Source organism: Geospiza fortis, unplaced genomic scaffold (genome assembly GCF_000277835.1).
Source record: "Geospiza fortis unplaced genomic scaffold, GeoFor_1.0 scaffold333, whole genome shotgun sequence".
In the NCBI taxonomy this organism is placed as follows: domain Eukaryota; kingdom Metazoa; phylum Chordata; class Aves; order Passeriformes; family Thraupidae; genus Geospiza; species Geospiza fortis.
This window is the reverse complement of record NW_005054347.1, coordinates 4,364,142-4,370,523: the sequence shown is the minus strand read 5'-3', so window position 1 is coordinate 4,370,523 and position 6,382 is coordinate 4,364,142.

Below are 6,382 nucleotides of genomic sequence, written 5' to 3'. Positions count from 1 at the left end.
CGCCCCGGCGGCCGGAGCACCCTGCCTGGAAACCCGCCTCCTCCGAGGGCTCCCACAGAAGGGATGCTGCGCCCGGCAGGTGCGGGCCGGAGGGCGAGGAGCAGCGCTCTGCGAGCCTCTCCCCCCACGAGCAATAACCAAAGCGAAGGCTGTGCGTGTCCGCGGGGTGCTGGGACTGCTCCCGAGCCCCGCATCCCCGCCCGGCGCGCCTGGCCCGGCCGGGCCCCAGGAACCCCTCGGGAATGGGAATATCCTGCGGCCCCGGGATCTCCTGCCTCCGCTTCCCTGACGGCTGGCAGGAGGAGGTGGTGGGCAGCAGACACCCACCTTGTCGCGGGCTGCAGGCGAAGCGGGAGAATTTCCTGCTAAACAGAGGCACACGAGGGCCCCGGGAGCCACCGCAGGGTCCCCGCGGGTGGCAGAGCCCCGCTGCCCGCCTTGCACTTCCCTGGCGCAGTCCGGGGAGCACGTCCAGGGCTGAAGCTGCCCAGCCCATGGCCCGTAGGTGGCTGTGACAGCAGGTTGTCCCTGTCTCTATCGCGGACGCTTTGAACCACGCTCGCGCGGTTAGGCTTTGGTTCGGTTTGGTTTTTTCCATTGGAGGCTCTGCAAACACGAATCTGCTTTCCCGTGGGAGGATGCCTGGGGAGGGAGGAAGGGGATGGGCTCCTCCAAGGGGGTACCACGAGGAGGTGTCCCCCCGCCAGGGCCACGTTCGGCAGTGTGAGAATCCGCGGTGATGAATTGCCAGGCTCTGCCGCTAACAGGTGCGAGCATTTGGTGATAAAATCTCCAGCACTAATACCGGGGAGTCGGGCCAAACAGCTGCGCGGCCCCGCTTCCAAATGCCGGTCACAATTACTCAAGCCCTAACGACTCGGTGCACAGGCTCGGCGAATTCGGTGGGACCCCGAGGAGAGGGCAGAAGCGGACGCCTCCGTCCGCACATCTCCAGTGCAAGCAGCGATTTCAGAGCCCCTGCGCGGAGCCGGTCGCATCCTCCTTCCTCGCCGCCAGCGTGGACATCGGGAAGAATTTCTCGATCGGAGTGGAAAAGTAGAGGGGAAAGCGTGCTGAGAGTTTCTCGGGAAGGTGGGAAGTCTGTCCCGCGGGCGCGTCCCAGCTCTTGGGGAGCTTTCCTGAGCTTTCACTTTTATACTTCTTCGATGTTCCTAACCTGTGTTCACAACACATACGCATATATCTCCCTCTCATAAATTTGCCTCTATATATATATATTCAACTATATCTATATTTATTTTCTTTCTTTTCCCGATATATAATTTTTCATATAGAGAAGTACATATAATTGTATAACACGGAGAAATGCCTCAGAGATGCCGCATCTTTCCTACCAACATTGTTTAAACTCTCCGTTGATCAGCCCGGTGGAAAAGCGATGGGAAGAACAAATGGAAGAGAGCGGAGAGGGAAAAGACCCGAGTCGCTTTCCATTTTTATTAAGTAAAATAATAGTTATGCCTCCCCTACATAAACGAAAGTGTCATAAAAAATTCCGAAGCAGCTGCCAGAGATTTCGACCACCCACACAACGGGGCGATTGAATTTCCACTTGGTGCATTTCATGGCAGCGAGGAACCGCCGGGAGCTGCGCCTTGTGCCTCTGCAGGGCAGCGAAGGGGAGGGCTGGGGGGGCAGCAAAGTGACGCGCTGCGAGCGGCCGGGGGCAGGGGACACCGCCCGGGGGATGCTCCGGGGCAGAAGATGCTCGGCCGCCCCCCGGGCCCCCCGGTCGTCCCGGCCGCCGGCTCTCCCCCTGTCTGCAGAGGTGGGCAGACCTGGGGGGGGAAACCCCCAGCAACGCAGAATTCGGGTGCAGTCGCTTGCTGCTATAGTTATGGACATGGGGACTCCGATGGGGTGGAAAATGTACGGGGGAGGCGGGAAGGGTGGATCCGAGGCGCTGCTGATGGGATGCGGCCGGTGCCTTGTCCCGCTCCCGCCTGGATCTGGCTCTGCCGCTCAGCATCGTGCACCCTGAGCAGCGGTGTGTCCCGGTCACCCGGCACCGACCCCATTTCTGCCTGTTTCAAGGCGCATTGTGGTCCCCGTTTAAGTGGGGGATGATCCACAATGGAACGAGAGGGAATATGAATCCCGCTCTCTCTGTCTCCGAACGGCTTCTGCTCGCCGAGTCGGTCTCAGCCTCGGCTTTGCCATGCAAGATCAGCTGCAGAAACAAATCAAAACGAGAAAAAGTACCTAAACTACACCCGTCCCGAGACGATTTAGAAAAGGGAAACCCTGGAGTGAAACAAACCAGATGGTCGGATCCCAGACACGGTGCACACACACACACACACCCACACACACACACCCACACACTCACACACACACATACGCACACACACGCACTCCCGGCCGTGCATCCACACACGGAGCGACGGGCGCGTTTTAATGTGCGCCGGGGTAAGAAATGATGTGGTCTGCCGAAAGAAGAACCCTATTGATCTACACGAAAAGATTGCTTTGTCATCGCCCCGCTGAGCCCGGGCATGCTAGGCAGGGAGGGAAGCATTTTTCCTTGGGCAGATTTTTAATTTTTCTGCTCTCCTCTCTGCAGTATTTCCTTACAGACAGCCTCGCTTCCCGTTTGAACCCAACTCTGCTTTACATTTCACGTTAAATTGCAGAATCAAACGTGCGTGGGGATGAGTGCTGCTGGAGTGGAGAGAGCCTCCAAAAAGTCTCAAAAGAAGGGAAAGAATAAAAAAATTAAGGCCATCAACCGATCATTATGATTTTTTTCTCCTTTAAATTGATTTTCACTGCCTTTCCCGCCTGCCTTAATGAGGTGTTTGATCCAGGCGTGTGGGGTCGGTGTTTGATGCCCTGCTGACGGCTTCAGCAGGTGGATCCCTACGGCCGAGGTTTTCCCACTGGGTGTCCCAGTGACTCCGCCGGGGTCGGAGATCTTCAAAGCTGCAAAACTAGCCACAAAGACCAGGCATCTTTGTTTGTTTGTTTTGTTGTTTTTGTTTTTTTTTTTGGTGGTTTTTGTTGGGTTTTTCTTTTTTCTTTTTTTCTTGAGCGTTATTTGGTGGGGGTGTACCCGGAGGGCAGAACACGACGCCCGGAGCAGCGCAGGGTGCGATCGCTGCTCCTGCCCTGGCACCGGCCGTGCCCACCCAAAGAGCATCTCCCGGCGCGGGGGTTTAGCGCGGGAAAGCCCCGGGAGGTGAAACTCTTGGGAATTGTGGAAAGTTCAGCTCCAGCCCAGCCGATGTTGCTCCCACACCCTTCCAGATGATCTGTTGGGTTTGTGATCCGTAATCGTTCTTGTTGCTTCTGCCGAGCAGCATCTAAATTCGTTTATGCCGATGAGAACCGCATCTACAAGTCCCCCAAGGCTCAGAGATGGATTTTTCTTTATTACCTCGTTATCAAGCTTGGCTGACCTCTAGCTTCTCTGAAAACATGAACAAGATGGACCTGCTGCTGCCTGGGCTGCCCCAGGGGTCTCTTTTTCCACTTATGTGATTTCCTTTGATATTATTTCTCCTCTTTCCATATCCCAGGCTCAGACCTTCAGTGCTCCCTGCAGTTCAGCCCTTTTTCCAGCCCCTCACTGCCAGCTCCCAGCTGCAAAGATCAGTTTGCAGCCTGCACACCACGAGCTCCCAGCGCAGGGAGGTCAGTGGGAATGGTGGTGACAGATAGTGAGAGACACATGAAATTCCCAGGTTGAAAACCACCGGAGCCAAGGGCCAATATCCATCCCTGCAGCGTTCAGATGTTGGACAGCTCGGGTTTGTTGACTTGACTTTTCAAATGTAGGTGTCTCAAAATCCACACCAAAAAAGGCCTGGATTTCAACGAAGGCTTTTCCCAGGAACCCTATTTGCAGGGCTGAGCCCCCATGAAACTTTGGAGCACAGTTACCCCTGTCTTTTCTGTTCCTCAAACGAGTGGGAAACATGGTAAAACACATTCATTTAAGTGCTATGGTCTGACTTTAGGACCTTAGTTTTGAGCTTGCAGTTCCAAAACTTTGCCTCCTGCTCTTTCTTCATAACAGATCCCATCCCATGTGGGTTTGGAGCCCACTAGAAATGCTCACACACAGCTTAACACTCAACTGATTAACTCTGACTTGCTCTAAGCCCTTTTTTCGTACCATTCTTCATCAATCCGACATGAAAAGAGATACACACGCTTACATGACTCAGAGGAGCACAGCATTTTCAAGCCATAAACCACCAGGTGCACTTTTGAGACTCATCAAAGTCAGCTCTCCTGGTTGCCATAAAAAACACATTAGCCAAAGGCCAATGCATGTGGAAGGCAATTATGCTCTGGCACATGGCAATGTGTATAGAACAGCCTGGTAACTGTGCCTACCACACAAGGAAAAATATCCCTGTGAAAACAAGCCTGCTAAATCACTTCATTCTTTCCAAAATCCCCTGAAAATAGAAGGAAGGATTTTCAGGGTTTTTTTGGGAGGTGAGAGATATATGTGGGAAGGAATCAGATTTTCCAAAAGTGGGTGCACCAGTGCAAGAACTGGAATAAATGGCCAGAGCAACAAGGATTTAGAAACTCATTATGAGGTTTCTGAATCCTGGTTTTCCATGTTAGCATCTGATCATGCCAAACTTGTCCAGGAAATCCCTGATGCTGGGTTTTCTGCATTCAGCATTTCAGCAGCTCATGCCCACCTCACCCTCTGAGATCACAAAAGTCCATTTCTGCCAAAGTGCCAGTTGAGGACCTTCAACTTGGGTGCCAGAAGCAATACAGAGAAGGCCTTCAAAGGAGGGAATGACAGAGAAGGTGGAAAATTACTGGAATATAACTTGATCAGTATAAAAAGATTGGGTTTTTTGTGTTTGTTTGTTTTTTTTTTGGGTTTTTTTGTGCTTTGGTTGGTTGGTTGGTTGGTTGGGTTTTTTTGGTTTTTTGTTTTTTTTTTTTTTTTGGTTTTTTTTTTTTTTTTTTTGTTGGTTTGTTTGGTTTTTTTGTTTGTTTTTTTTTTTTTTTTGGTTTTTTTTTTTTTGTTTTTGTTTTTAATGTAGAAAATGGCTGGGGATAGGAGCCTTTGTGGAAGTATCCGGCAATCTCCAGCTGGGAATCAGACCCTGGTCCATCAGTATCCTTCTGAAAAATCAGCCCAGCATAAACGTGCTGATATCTGTGGAGCTGCCTTGCAAAGAGCTTCATAAACACATTTTGCCTCTTGACCTTATATAAGATTGCACAGAAATATAGCACAGGACTCCTTTTCCCTGTTCCCATTTTGGGAGGGAGTTGAATAAACAGAGAAACAACTACAACCTAAAGTATGGGGAGAGATGTGGGGCATCTCACACGTGTAGAGAAGCAGAGGCAGAACCAAACCCCTTAACCCTCTCCCTTATTTAGTAAAGAACTGTCAGGTATTAAACTGCACCACTTTGATATTGTGAACATGCACAGAAGGGTGAATCTCAGCTCCAGATGGGTCTGAACTTCAGTTCCTTTCTTCAAAGCACTGAAAGAAATTGCTATCCTGAACTGCACAGGGCAAGAGAGGAGAAACCTATCAACACACAGATTAAAATTAACCCAGCCACTCTGGGGGTGTTGAGGCTTCACATACACATCCCCACTTCTTGCACTTGCTGCAGGTAAGCTGCTGCTTACTCTTGCTGGGAAGAGGAAAATGGATCACTCACATGGAAGCAGCAGCACTGAGGGCTGATGAAGGAAAGGCTGATGTTTCACATCTGGCTTTATGTTACTTGGAAATTTCTATGATTTCTTCAAGATGGATATTTAGCATCACCCAGCTAACTGGATCCCAGCAGTGCTCAATATGAAATGCCTTTTCTTATTAGCATTTTCCAGGCTTTTATATAATCTAGCTATTGAGCATTCAAATTGTGATCTAAGAGGACATAAGTTAAACGTTCCCTGCAAGTACATGGCCGGGGTCCTGCGGGGACGCAGGCTGGTGGGCTTCCCTCCAGTGCAGAGATAAGCGTGCCATCTAGAGGAAATCCCTTTCATTGCCAGCACTGGCAGCTGAAAATTATCCAATAAAGCATAATTAACCTCTGGCTTCAGAGAAAATCCTCCACCCGTGCCCTGCTGCTCTGAGCTGCTGCACAGGCACGTCGTGGCAGGCTGCTGGTGCACTGAGGCATCGGGGTGGTTTGGGAAGGTCCTGAGTGCTCGAGGGACATCCCAGCCCCCCCTGGCACCAGCTGGCCTGACCCTTCCCCAGTGGTGCTGCCAGCTGCCCAGTCCCCCCCTCCCTGCCCTGCATGGGGAAAGGAGAAAAAGGCGGTGAGGGTGTTTCCATAGCACACGTGGGTGCCTGGGAAAGGCAGGGAGGGGCACACAGGGCGGGATGAGGAGGCGGGATGCACCAGACAAT